This window comes from Camelus dromedarius, chromosome 27, assembly GCF_036321535.1.
Source record: "Camelus dromedarius isolate mCamDro1 chromosome 27, mCamDro1.pat, whole genome shotgun sequence".
Taxonomy (NCBI): Eukaryota; Metazoa; Chordata; class Mammalia; order Artiodactyla; family Camelidae; genus Camelus; species Camelus dromedarius.
The window spans coordinates 22,579,959-22,595,228 of record NC_087462.1 but is presented as its reverse complement, the minus strand read 5'-3'; positions in this window follow the sequence as shown (position 1 = coordinate 22,595,228).

Genomic DNA, 15,270 nt, shown 5'->3' with positions numbered 1-15,270 from the left:
ATATAGTGCATCTATAATAAACGCACCCTTTTTGGTATGGCATTTAAGATCCTTTATCAGGAAGACCCAGGGCCTACTCTCCAGCTGTGTTCCCACCAGGACAGATGACCACCCCTTCTGATCTGGTTAACCCCAGTGCCTTAGCACCCACTGCTCCCTTTGGCTGGAACATTCTTCCCCCTCGCTACTTAATGCTTTATCTGCAAGTTAAAGTGTCCTCATTCTCAATGAAAATTTCCCCGATCCCTATGGCACAATCACTCTCTTCTCTAACCTCCCTCAGCCCTTACTTCCCTCTTCCAGACTCCTTGTCCCACTGCATTGTAGTTGCTTATGTATTTATATCCCCTGCTACCAGGCTCATAAGAACTGGTTCCCTGTTTTATTTTTCTCTGTGTCTCCATCTCCTAGCCTGGTAACTGACATACAAGAGACTTGTTGAACTACATCTGCTGAATGAATGTACATGTGAGAAACAGAGGTCAAAGTAACTTCCTTTCCTTCATGTGATTGCTCATTTGAATACATATGTTCAATATATATTCAATGTATCATTCTTTCAACATATATATTCAAATGAGCAATCACATAAAGGATAAAGTAAAGGAAGATCTATATCTATACTTAACAAAAAAGCCCAACATGGCAGCATCCCCATCTAACCTTCTTGCCTCATCACCACCAACTCTCCCTTGGCTCAGTAATTGCACCTACAGTGACTTTCATTTTGCACCAAGGTGGTTTAAAAAAAAAAAAAGTGTTTCTGTTTTCTCTACTTGGGACCCTCATAACCTTGATCTTCACATGTCTGAATCCGTCTTGTCCTTTGGGTTTCTGCTCAAACGTCACCTCCTAAAGAGGCCTTTTCTGACCACTCTAGTGCTTGCTTCCTGAATTACTTTCTACCATTGTCTACTTTGTATTTCTTAGTAATTATTACTCTTTGAAATTATTTTATTTATATGTTTTCTTGCTTCTCATTGGCTTTCCCTCAACTGGAACTGAGACTCTGCTAGGGCAAAGATCATGTCTGTCTTATGCTGTGCAGTATTCTCAGTGGCCAGCATTCTGATGGGTTCTTACATCACACCAGTGTAGGTCATTCCCTGGAAAGGTTTGAGCTACTGTGCAGGTCATTGTGCAATCTTCCATTAGGTGTAAATTAACTGAGAATGTTTAAGGAAAGGGGGTCACGTTGATATTCCATGGGGTGGGGAAGAAGAGGAAGTGGATGGGATATGTGGCTGTGAGATGACATAACCCCCTTTCACCATAGCAACTCACTTCTCCACACCATAGAAAGCACTTCCACATCCAGAGTCTCACTCAATATTCATAACAACCTTATCTGGTAGGTATTGCTCTCCCCAACATCAAAAAGATCTGAGGCCAGAAGGGCAAGACTGACTTGACCAAGATCACAGAGCTTGTAAGCGAAGATGCTATTCCTGGTACTGGGCTATGTGCTAGGGATCTAGAACTAAGACACGGCTCCTGCCTCCCGGGATTTCACATTAGTAAGAGACATGGCACAGGAACAATGGACCATAATGCAATTTTACAAATACTCAGCAGTGGTTCTCAGCCTGGGCAGGAAAGTGCTGGAAAAGAAAAGGATAGGCTGCCAGGGTCAGAATAAACTGAAATTCTTTTTAATAACAATTTCAATTTTTTCAACCCTTCTCAGGTGTCAGACACTGTACTAAATGCTTTATAACATGTTGTCTCAACCAATCATTCCTGCCTATTCCTATCCCCATCTTTCAGAGTGAACAGAACCTTAGGGAGGTTAAGTAATTGGCCAAGGTCACGAAGCTTGTAAACAGCTGAGCTGGGATTTAACCTGAGTTTTTTTTTGACTCAAAGCCTGAGTTCTTAACCATTATGTTCACCCAGACCTACTGAATCTGAATGTCTGGTGAGCAGGGATGGGCCTGGGATTTGAAGATGATTCTTAGGTCATTCTATTACATCCTAACCTCTTTGAGAAACTCTCATGTAGAGAGTGCTGCAGAAGAAAAGGAAGGAGGGATGAATGCTATCTGTGGGGAGGAGTTACAGGAGGTGGAAATTGGATCTTGAAAGGTTCAGTAGGAGTTTCCAGGCAGACAGAAGGTAAGAGAATTTCAGGCAGAGGAAACAAATATTCAACAGCCTTGGGGTATGGGGTATGGAAATTAAGCGACTGTTAGTGGTTTGGTGTGGATGGAGAGTAAGGCTGGGGTAAGGGATGAGGTGTAGGGAATGAGACTGGAATTCAGTTTGGACTTGGCTGTACGCCTTTATCATGCAGGCAGGGGAGAGCCATTGAAAGTCAAGAGCCCTGCTTTAACACCTGCCATCATCTCACAGTATCAACATTGGATCAGTCCTTTACAACGTGCAAAGATCTTTCTACTAACAGAAATATTGCTCTAGAGTGATGTGGACCTGAAGCTCCATGAGGACACCATAACTTCGGAGTTTTTCTTTTTGTTCCCTGGCACCTAGCAGAGAACCTGGTACAATGTAGGAGCTCATTGTTTGCTGAAGAAGAAGAAATTGGAGGAATCTGGTTTAGAGGCTGCTGCAATAATTCAAGTAAGAGAGAAGTGATGAGAAGCATCACTTAATCCAAGAGTGCAGAATTTTTTGAGTTGCTGATTCTGGAAAGTAAAATCTATGGCCTCCTGCCTACAAACACCTTGAAGAGGCTGGAATGTAGTTGTCCAAAATAATTGCAACAAGTTTCCTCTCTAACATGCAGAAAAGCATATTGGCACCTAGGCGGCCAACACCTAGCCAAACCAGGATTTTCTCTGTTGTATGCATTTTATGTCTTTTGGCTCCTGGATTTTGGTCCTGATGGTCTCTATTATGTGGCAGTAAAATTACATGCCATCATTTGTTTCAGTATTTTAAAAGAGAAATCACCATGCTAATGAAACTCAGTTTTGGCTCAATAACTAAAATCTACCTTCTGTTTCTCCACACCTCTGGGAAGTCCATATGGACCCTAATAATGGCTAACTTACAGATGACCGACTTGTAACAGGTCCCTTTAAAGCCCTTGACATATCTTAACCCTGTGAGTTAGATATGACACCCTCACTTTACAGATGAAGAAACAAGAAGTCGAGAGACTTGCCCAACGTTGCATCCTGACAGAGGCAAACTTGAGTCTGTAGGCTCCAACACTTTGTCTGACTCCCTCCCAGATACAAATTTTCTCATTCTGTTTCTCCTAGACCTGTGTATCTCTGAGAGCCTCAGCTTCATCTTCTGTAAAATGGGGATAAAGGTAACTACTAAGGAAATTTCCTGGGGGAAATAAATGAAGTAACATATGAAGGCATCTAAATGGTGTTCGTCCCCTTCCTGGTCTTCCTCGTCTGGACCAGTGTTTCCGTATTTTTCCAGCTGCTTGGGTTCCAAACCTAGGGGCCACTGTCCTTTCCCATAGCACTCAATCCATCAGCAAATCATTTAAGCTCTTCCACCAAAATACACCCTAAATTTAGTCTCCTTCTCTACCGCACCCTACCTCATCCACACCATCATAATCTTCTGCCTGGACTACGATGGCATCTTCTTAACTGGTCTCTCTGGATCCTCTCTTGCTCCTCAAAGTGATTTTAAAGCATACTTAAAACACAAATCATGAAACAGTTTGATTAATTATTCCAAAGTGAGCACAACTGTGCAACCAGCACCCAGAGAGTTAAACAGAGCACGTCCCCTTCGTGGCACCCAAGTTATTACCCCCTTACTCCTCCTCAAAAGTCACCACAGTTCTGATTTCTGACGCTATAGAGGAGTGTTACTGACTTATGAAAACATGCAGTATGGGTCTTGTGTTCGGCATCTTCTGCTCAGTATCACGTTTGTGAGATTCACTCATGCTGTTGCCTTTGTCAGCAATGGGTTGCTTTTCATTGCTGTGGAGTATTCCACTGTAGGACTGTATCTCAGCTTGTTGATGGATTTTGGGATTGTTTCCAAATTTTGTATAGATCTTTTCATACATATACGTAATTTTTTTTTGGGGGGGGGGTATGTTCCCATGAATGAAGTAAATGGGTATGGTGTGCAAATATTCAACTTTAGTAGATATTGCCAAACAATTCTTTAAAGTGGGAATACCAATTGACACTCTCACAAGCTGTGTATGAGAGTTCTGGTTGCTCCACATCCCCACCACGCTCGGCATTGTCAATCTACTTTTACTTTCAGCCATTCTGTGTATGTAGTGAGCATGTAGTGGTCTTATTTTGAATTCACCTGATGGTCAGGGACGTACTTATCCACAGGTTTAATAGCTATTTAGAAAACATCTTTTGGGAAGTGCTTGTTTGTATATTTTGTCAAATTTTCTACTGTGATATCTGTCATTTTATTATTGATTTGTAGGAATTCTTTATATATTCTGGATAAGAATCCTTGCAAAATGTATTGTAAATATCTCCTTCCAGCCTGTGGCTTGCCCTTTTTCCTCTGTTGATGGTGTCTTTCGATGAACAAAAGTTGCTAACTTTATCATAGTTCAATGTATCAAATTTTTCCCTTTATAGTTAGTGCTTTTTGTGTTCTGTTCAAGAAATTTTTGTCTATGCAAGTTCATCAAAACATTCTCCTTGTTATCTTTCAGAATCTTTATTGGTTTACCTTTTACATTTAGATTTACAATCCACATGGAATTGATTTTAACGTGTGGTATGAAGCAGGGGTTAAGATTAATTTTTCTTGACTGTATGGCTACCCTATTGATACGGCACAATTTATTGATGTCTACATCTTTGTCATAAATTGAGTGTTCATATTTGTTTGGGTCCAATGTGGCTTTTAACAGTATGAAACAGACCAAGTTACTAGCCTCCTACACCTCTAATGCATATTTCCTACTGAACTCAGAATAAAACCCAAACTTCCTGTCGTGACCTTTAAGTTTTCACATGATCTGGCCTCACCTGACTTTCAAATCCTATTGTTCCACCACCTACCCTGTTGCTCACTCCACACCAGCTACACAGTTTCTTTACATTCCTTGAATACACACCTTTCATTCAGAGCTTAGGGCCTCAGCTCTTTTCGTGGCTGACAATTCCTCAATATTCAGGCCTTTGTACAAATGTCTTCTCTGAGACGGTTTACCTGCCTGCGTTCTCATGGGATGAGAAACAGCCCCTTCTCATGCCAAGTTACCCCCTATACGATCATCTTGTTTTGTTTTTGGTAACATTTGTTACTCTTCAAAACATCCCCCCGACACACTGTTTTTCTCACCAGAATGTAATCTCCATGAGAGCAAGGACTTCGTACATTGTGTTTATATCTGAACCCACAATACTGGGAAAAGTGGATCAATGAATGTGTGTTGACTCAGTGGGAGTGACACATTCTCTGCTCTATTTCTATGTCATCTAGCTCTTGTTTCAGTGCAACGTACAGCATCTCAAAAGCTGTAGCATTGTGTGACACACTGAATAGGTAGGTTGAAAATTTCCGACATTATCCACTTCACATCTGACTTATATTCCTATTTTTCTGATGTTCTTAAAATCCTAGCCATCATTATTTCAGCAAATCGACTTATACTAATTTTTGAGGGGAAAAGAAGGAAAAATGATATTTCTTGAACATTCATTATATCTCATTCAATCCCAAACAGCCACCTGAAAGGAAGTGTTATCACCTCCAGTTTACAGATGAGGAAACAGGGATTCAGAGAGGCAAGTGGAGTGAGTGCTCATAACAACCGTTCAACCAGACTGCATAAGGGTTATTCTAATGAAGCCAGTTCGAGCTCAGATCAGAATACTCCACAGGATTCATGGAAAATGCAAATGAGGCATTTAGCAGAGGGTTGAAATATCAGTTTTGGGGAATCAAACTTGGGTTCTAGGCCTAGTCTTACCCCTCGTCAAATTTGTGACAGTGGGCAAGTCACATGAAACCAAATTTCCTCGTACGTAAAGTGAGAACAGAATAGAATCTGGTTTTTTGGGTGTTGAGAGGATTAAACGGCCGGTGTTGCTACGGTTGTTGCTTTGTGCACTAATTCAGTTTGCTCTCTCAGGATGCTGTTGAGGAGCTGCAGTAGGAGGTGAGATACTTAGAGGTAATTAATTTAGAACTTCACCATTGAATATAAACTCCTTCAAACCAGAACTTTGACAGCGATCCTCTTCTGATGCGGAAGAACAATCTGAGCATGTCTCCACTTCCTTGTACAGAGAACTGTAAGAGGCTCAGAGAGGTGAAGTGACTTGTCCAAGGTCACAGAGCTTGGATCCAAACCAAACCCTTTTGACTCTCAAGCTTTGGTACAATTCAAGTCACAAAGGTACTTGGTCCCCTCCCCTGGCTTCTGAAATCACAGCCCCTCCCCTCTCCATTGTGTCTGCCACGAGGATAGAGAAAATCCAGAGATAATCCCTAAGCCTCATTTGAGGCTAATAATCACTTCCATTTATCTTCCCACCAAGCTGCTTATTGCAGCAGTGGACAAGCGGTCCAGCTGATCAGGGTCAGCAGCTCTTCTGGCACTGCCTGATTGGAAGTAGAGAATGTTCTAATGACTAGGTGGGAGGTAGAGTCCTACAGAGAAAACAGCAGATAATTAGATCCTGACTCACTGTGTAGGGGTGGCTTCCAGGAGCTGAGGACAGCCTTATCCACCGCTTTGTGGGGCAACTGAGAGACAAGAACTTGATGAGCATTTATCCAGTCTCAGAGATCAGAGAGATCAGAGAAGATTGAGATAAAGACATTTGTTTTGACGGTCCTTGTGGAAATTCAGTGGTATGTTGTGTATGTGACGAGGTGTTAAAATAGCCCATTTCTAGCTCAGTATCAGCTGAAGCCACAAAGACCAGAAATAAAAAACAGGTGCCAAGCAATCCTAGGCAAAGTGAAGTGCCAGTCCACCCACAAAGGGTATGCGAATCGATTTTGAAGCCAGTTTGGCCAACCTTAAGGGCATAAAAGAAGAGAGAGGGTTTCTTTGGAGTTAGTGGTGTTCTGGGTAGCACCCCATCCTCCCACTGTCATGAGGGAGAGAGAGGAGCACCTTCTCAGTGAGAAGAGCTCTACAGAGATTCCCCTGGAGAGCCTCATCTGGGTCTTCTGATGTTGGGAGGCACTTAGGCTGGTATCATCCATGTCTGGAAAACCCTAAAGGCAAAAAAAAAAAAAAAAAAGAAAAAAAGAAAAAAAAAAGGCTAGATGGCTGTGTCGATAACATTCATTATTTCAACAAATATTTACTGAACACCTACTATGTGCCAAGAACAGTTCCAAATATTCAGAATTCATCCAAGAACAAAATAGATACAATTCTTGCCTCTGAGGTGCTCACCTCCTCATGGGCGGGGAGACACACAATAAACCTTTTAGTGAGTAAGACACTTGTGACAATTGTTATGGAAAAATTTTAAACAGAGATGGAACTGAGGAGTGCTGGGGACGTTGACATTTTTTTCTGATGGATCAGGGAAGGCCTTGCTGATAAGATGATATTTAAACAAAAGCTTGAAGAAAGCAAGGGAACAAGCCATGTGGGCAGAGAACAAAGGAGTGTGCCTGGCATATCTGATGAATTGAGAAGAGGCCAGCTGGCTGAACTGGGGTGAGCAAGGGGAAAGTCGCTGGAAGGGATGTCAGAGAAATAGAGGTGGGGAAGCTTGATTGCTATGGTGCAGACTTTGGGTTTTAGTAGATATTTGATAGACCTGGGATGAAGAAAAGCAAGGACAGAAGAAGGGACTTGGAGTCTGATGGAGCTGGTTTGGACACAAGCAGGGAATCTGCCCAATGGGAAACAACAGTGCTGTCAGGGGGCCTCAGGGTGGGCCACACCATCCCCTAGAGTCACAGTTGGTGGAATTCAGGGTTTCCAGAATCATGAACATAAAACTGGCTGTCCTGGTGGGTATATTTGTGTACTGAGTGGGGGACCAAGAACTTAGGCTCCAACCATGTTTTGCTATTTGAGGGCAGGTTTGAATTTGGTTTTCTAGAAACTCACCTCATAAAAAGTCAGTGGCATTGTCATGAAGAAATAGAGAATTCAGAAGTTCAAGTCTTATCTCCACTCCACTGCTGACCAGTTGTGTTCTTGGCATGAATACAAGTTTGCGCGTCTGGACAATGGGGTTACTGGTACTTACCTTTCAGAGAAAGTATGAAGCTCCAGGGAAGTAATGGATGAAAAGGAACTTGGTAAAATGTGAAAAGGTGTGCAGGACATAGACTGTTATCGCTCTCTTGGGGATTGTTAAGTACCTTGACATGGGAAGTATGTGGGACTTGTCGTCTGGAGTCAATTTCTAGCCTTCCAACATCCATTTCCCCCTTCCTAAGAGTAGGTTTCATTTCTCCTCTTATCTCTCATCAGTGTCTCTCATCTCCCTGGTCACAGAGATTACATGAGGATCAGCCAATGAAATAATCAAAGTCAGCCAACCGGGCCAGTAAGACTCAATTTTTTTCCTCTTGTCCAGCAACCTCCACCCCTCCCCCACCCCCACTTTTATTTATTCCTGGAATATTTTAAAACAAGTCCCAAATCTTATCATTTAACTTAGTATGAACCTTTTACCAATAAGAATTTTTTCTTCCTTTTAAAAATAACCATAATGTCATTATCACAACTAATAAAATTAACAATAATTTTATAAAAGTTTTTCTAATAATAGCAAGCTGAAACATTGGCTAGGGATTCCAAATAAAAACACTGGTGGTTAGGAAGCCTGCGAAGAAACGCTGATACTGGGGACAGGATTAGATGCCACCATTAGAAATCATATTGTAAAAAAATATTAATTAACATGGGGAAAAGTTCAGGATGAGTGTATATAGAACACTCATCTTGTTTTGTAAAGCATAAACTATGTGTAACATTTTTGTTACATACAAACATATATATGTATGTATACATGAAATCTCTCTCTGTATCTAGCATATGTAGATATAAATATATAGATATTTTAAAAAGCTGAATAAACATATACTACTATGTCCAGGATTATCTGAGTGGTGGGACAAGTGTTTATTTTTTGCTTTACATCCCTTTATGCTTTTCAGGGTGTGTGTGTGTGTGTGTACATGTGTGTATTGAGGATTAGGGGGACAGGGAGAGTGTTGGAGGAAGGATTACGGTCTCTCTGATGGAGCTGAATTAATATAACGATAAAGACTTATTTCTGAGACTTGGTGGCATCATGTGAGAGTCTGGACCAAGCCTCACCTGAAGCTAGTCCTATCTCTGCCTTTTTCAGTTATATGAGGCAAAAATTTTGCTTCATTGTTTAAACCAGTTTCAGTTGAGTGTTTTGATACTTTCAACATAAAGATTTCTAATCACTATATAATGGGTTCTGAGGCCCCAAAGTTTGAGGAAAAAAGGTTGGATTTGGAATTTCCTCATGTGAATTCCCATCCACAAGCTTTCTGCCTCAAGACCCAACCCCAAGGCAGTGTGAAGTTTGTCAACTTCAGTTTTTCTTGAAAATACATGGTTAATTGCTACTTCTTTCTCTTGGTGACAAATGTGGACAATCTGGCAGGAATGTCAGCATTGTGAACTGGCGTTGGGGACTAGATAGAATTGGTCTGGGTTATTTCCTGGAAGAGGCTGGTATTATCCAAGTATACATCTGGAATGAAGAGGAGTGCCAAGGACAGCACAGGGAAGAGGGTGAAGAAAGATGAAGAACCAAGGAGATGGAGACAAGTGGAAAAGTAGAGTGGGAGGTAGGGTATGAGATAGTGCAGGACATGGTGGGGCAGTGGAAGGAGGCAGCTGTCTCTGATGCCCTTTCTCAATGGATGTGAGGAGTGGCTGGGCATATACTGAAGGGCGGGCAGGCTGGCGGTGGAAGATATCCTGGAAGACTGGGGAACAGCCTCTTCTTACAGTGCTAAGGAAAAAGCAAGTCTGGCAGCCAAAGGACGTGACAATAACATAGTATGGTCAAAGCAATGAGAAGAGGATCTTGGTTTCCCAAACACTGAGGACCAGAAAAAAATATCCCATTCAATATGAACCACTTCAAGTAGGGACAATTATTTTGTAGTAAATGTAGGCTAATAGAATTGACTTGGACTTTGTCAAGAATTAAAAAATGAAATAAAATAATGATAGCCTATACTTAACAAAACATAGGTCATAACTGAAGCTGTGTGTTGATTTTAAGGACAAACAAGGATTGAATCAACTGTTGAATTTAAAGGTGTTTGTTTTTTTTTTTTCAGTAAAACCGGACAGCTCGTTACAACATACTCTATCTTCCATTTGACTTTTGCAGTACATGTATCAAGAGGCTAATTTTTGAACAAATATTCATGGATTAAAAAGAAATTTTGCAAAGGGTGTCTCTTAATACTTTGATATCAAAATTATTTTCTTTGGAAGTGGCTTGGCATTCATTTGTGTGGTGTTCCAGTTATGTTTGCTACATAATAAGCCCCTGCAGAACTTAGTGGCTTGATAAGACAACAGGCATCCACTTAGGTCCCTAATCTGCAGTTTGGACAGGGTTTGTGGGGAAGGCTGGTCTCTGTTTCATGTGACATCAGCGGGGGATTCTTGACTGGGGCTGGAGGCTTCACCCCTGAGATTGCTCACTCACATGGCTAGCAAGTTGGTGCTGACAGTCAGCTGGGAGCTCAGCTTGGACTGAGAACTGAGGGTGTCTCAGTCTCTCTCCACTTGGCCTTGCCACGGGCGGGCCAGCCCTCCTCTTGTCTGAATTCCAAAAGCAAGCACCCCAAGAGAACCAGGCAGGAGCTCTGTGGTGTTTTCTAACCTAGACACAAGAAGTCAAATAGTGTCACTTTTGCCATACTTTGTTGGTTAACCAGCCCCTAAGTCTGGCCCTGATTCAAGGGAAATGGACCTCTTGATGGGAGGAATGCCAAAGAATTTGGGGGTCATGTTTTAAAACCACCATGGTCCCTTCCTCTGATCAGAAATTATTTATGTTTTCCCCACATGCAAAATACACTCACTCCTACTGGAACTTCCCCCAGACCTCATCTACTGTGACGTCAGGTGCAGGCTCAAGGTTTAGGATCGTGTCATCGTGAGGAGAAGCTCCTCAGCGGCTGGATCTCGGCACAGCTCCTGGAGTGTCATTCTTCTTGACCTAAAGACAGATGAACTAAACAGACATGTTTCATGTCTCCTCTTCCCAACCTGAACAACGAGGCACCACAGCATAATTGCTATAAACACTTCCATTGGGAAAGCGAGAGAGCAAGCCAGTCCCTTTTCATCAACTCACATCCCACGTGACGCGATGGGGTGATTGAGACAGGAGATGTGATCCTGATAAAGTAATATTTGGATCCATTTTGGAGGTGTTTAATATTGAGGTCCCATGCTTTAATCTTTGTTTGGAAGGCTGTTTTTTTTTTTTTTTTGGTTATTTTATGCACATCCAGCCAACCAAATCTCAGAAGTTCTTTCCAGACCAGTGCTCTCAACATTCTGAACAATTTTGTTGAATTCTCCCCTTTTTCTAATATCCCTGCAGCAATGGTACAGCAAATATAAAAATTACATGAATCTTACCTATGGGGGCAAAGAATAGGAGTCATATGCTATTGGTTATTTAAAGTTTTATTTGGAAATCATTTCCAGCTTATAGAAAAATACAAGAGGAGTACAAAGGAACCCAATATACTCCTTTTCAATCTTGTGGGTGATTTCTCTCTTTTTATATATAATATACATTTTTACTGAAGTATAGTCAGTTTGCAATGTTGTGTCAATTTCTGGCGTACAGCACAATGCTTCAGTCATACATGAACATACATATATTCATTTTCACCTTCTTTTTCACCGTAAGTTACTACAAGATATTGAATATAGCTTCCTGTGCTCTACAGTATAAACTTGTTTATCTGTTTACTAAAACTCAAGATGAAGAATTGTCTCCCAACTCCAAAAGAGAGTTTAAGTGACAAGAGAAGGCTGTCTATCTTTGAGAATATAGGCAAGACTTGGGCTCACCTCCAGATACAATCTGAGCATGACTCTTTAAAATATCCAATAATGGACATCTTTTGACTGCTGGCCAGAAATCTTACCCATCCTTAGTGGTAATAGAATAGCCAGTTAGGGACTCAGGATGTGGGGCCAAGTATAAATTCCAGTGATGAAAACAGGCCCTAATGTCAGGAGCGGAAGTGTGGTACTGGGTTCGATGTGCTTTAGGGAGTGGGGCTGGGGTTCTTTCAAACTTCCTGGTTTTGTTCGGAATTGGAGCAGAGCTGGGTCCGCAGAGAGGTGGTCAGTGGGCTTCAGCGATGAGAATGTGTGGACAGTACAGGCTGGGGTCTGATGCTGGGTGAGAGCAGAGACCACGCCTAGAGCAGATCCATCTCAGTCCACAGAGAAAGGATGAAGGCAGGGGCTGGACGGTTTCAGGGGCCAGGGAAGCGGGGGAGCCTCAGGCTCTCAGGAGCCCTTTCCGAGTGCCAAGAGCCCTCTTCTAGGTACAGAATAGTTGCAGAAGAGCCATACGGGGAGCAGCGGCTCACAGGAACACACAAGAATGACTTATTACTTGCCCATGAGGATGACGGTGATGACAATGATGTTAATAATGGTGGCAGTGATAATAGTAATGACAATGATGTTGATGAGGACGGTAGCATTTGTTGAAAATTAACCCCTACACATGTTTGTCAATGTCTGTTGTTTTGACATGCCCAGTATTGTCCCACTTTTATCTATAATAGCATCCTGGTTTTCCTTTGGCTACATCTTTCTCCGTGCTCAGTCCTTGTTAACTGAGTGGGGTTGAGCCAACCTGGGATTCAAGGTATTCAATGGGACATGTGACCTGAGCTTGGCCAATGGGAATATAGCATCTCCCTGGAGATGGTGATTGGCTGAGAAGTGAACATTTAACCTAAGGAGAGCCAAGCAAAGCCCAACGAGGGTCAATTTTAAGACCATTGATAAAGAAACACTCTCTTTCTGCTGGTAGAATATAGGGCTGCTTCAAGGGAAAGTGTATCTGAAAATAAAGCAACTTCGGAGGACAGTAGGGGAGAGAGAGAGAGATAGAGACAAAGATTTCTGTTGATGGTTTTTGAGAACCTTGTTTTCTGAAGTTAAATCTACTCTTAAACTTTTCAGTTAAATACCACCTAATTTTTGCCCCTTAAGTTGGAATTCAGTGAATGTCTGTTGTTTCCAAACAAGAGTCCTGACAGTGTATCTCTTACACAATCCTCACAACAACCCTGTGAGGGAGCCATTTATCATGTCTCTTTTACAGATAAGGAAACTGAAGCTCAGAGTGAAAGGTGCCTGCCTCAGCCCACAGAGCTGGTAAAGGGCCGGGTTCACTGAAAATCAAGCCTTTTTCTGGCTCCAGGTTCAGTGAGATGCACATTCCATGCCCTGGATGAGTTCCACATTCCTTCCCCGCTCTCAGAGTCTGTTTCTCTGTCCTTGCTGCCTCCAAGTTGGACGGGTGCCGGGTCGGGGGCAGCAGGTAGTGGACCAGCTGCTGCCTGGGTCAGGAGCCCAGCATGTTCTCAAGGACACAGATGGGCTGGCAGCCTTGTGCCTGGGCAGGGAGCCTGAGGCGGGGGTGGACACTGGTTCTTGGAGAAAAAGCTCATTCAAGACTCACCGATGCCCAGCACGGGGCTCTAAGCCCCCAGGGTGCAGGTTTGGCGCGACTCTTCTCCATGTGCCCAGTGCCCAGTGTGCAATGTCTGTTTAACTCAGCCCTTGAGAGCTCTTACCCAGTTGGGGGGAGCCCCCCTTGGGGATCATGAATGCCTCCTTGGATGTGTGTGTGTAGTGGGAAGAAACTTGGCAAACTCTGGAAGCTCACCTTAAATTCCCAGCACCTGCCGTAGGTCTGGGCACTCAGGGGAGGCCAGGAAAATCTCATTGAGATGAAATGAATGAATATCTGTTTCTTAAATCCCTTGGAGTCACCAGGCCCACCACTCTAGAATTACACTAGACCCACCAGCATTACAACTCTTTGATTTCTGCAGGATTAACGAAAATAGTAGATGACATTTTCTAGATTACAAATAAAATACCACCATTAATTGATAGTTAGCACCATTTCTTAAACACCTACTATGTGCTAGGCACTAGCTGGGAGCTCTACATTCACGATCTCATTTGATTCTCAATGTAGTCCCTGAAGATGTATTTTTATGTGTTTCTACTTGACAGATGAAGAACCAGGGGCTCAGAGACATGAAATCACATATCCAAAGGCTCACGAATGCGTATCAACAAAGCTCAGAATTTCTACCCAAACCAGGATGATCTCACAACCGTGGCTTTTCCCACTGTACCTGTCCTGCTGCCAGTTATTGACTTGAGCAAGAGCAATCAAATATCCTCAAGGCAGACGGTGGCTTTCACTTGGTTTAAGCAGCCAGAATGGCTCTGTTTCTAAGACGCCATCTCCTCAGTAGGTCTGAATGTCTCTGGAATTCTGGCTGCCTCTCAAGATTCTTAAATGGCCAACACAGAAGGCTTCATCTTCCTGACCCCAAACCTGCCCCTCCTCCTGTCTTCCCCATTTTATGGGAGGCAGAGTGGACACAGCTGGTCAAGACAGAGACCGAGACATCATCAGAAACTTTTTCGTTCCTCGTGTCTAATCCTTTGCTAGGTCCGGTATGGTCTCCCCCATCCCCACTTGACTCCCCATATTAGTTTAAACCTCATCATCTCTTGCCCAGGTGACTGCAGCAGCCTCCCCAATGGCCTCCCTGCCTCCAATCCATTCTCCAGTCCATGTCAACTGCTCAAGTGACCTTTCTTTGGCACAGATCCAACCTCAATCACTCCTCACTGCCTGGGGGATAAAGTCCAAATGCCTTAGCCTGGTATCCACGATCTTCACAGCGATACCCGCCCACCTCCCAGCCTCATCTTCCACCAGGTCCTCCTCTCTTGCCATCCTCTCATGACATATGCTTTTACGACTTCCTGTCACCAAGTGTGAGACAGGAGACAAGAGCTGGGAGACAGGAAGTGAGAGAAGAGGAGATGGCGATGACAACGAGTGGTCCCTTTCTGGCACTGTGACCCTGCCCACTAGGCTGTCCAGTGTTGCAGGACCTGGCTACTTAGTTCATTCCTCCCTTTAGGGGGGAGCAGAAGGGGGATGATGGACCTGTCCAGGACAGGTCCCCACCCCACATGGACACTGTGAGCAGGGGACTCAGAAATATAAAATAGGCCCCATCTGGCTTTCACTTAACTGTCTGCCTCGATAAATGACTCTTCCCTGGTCC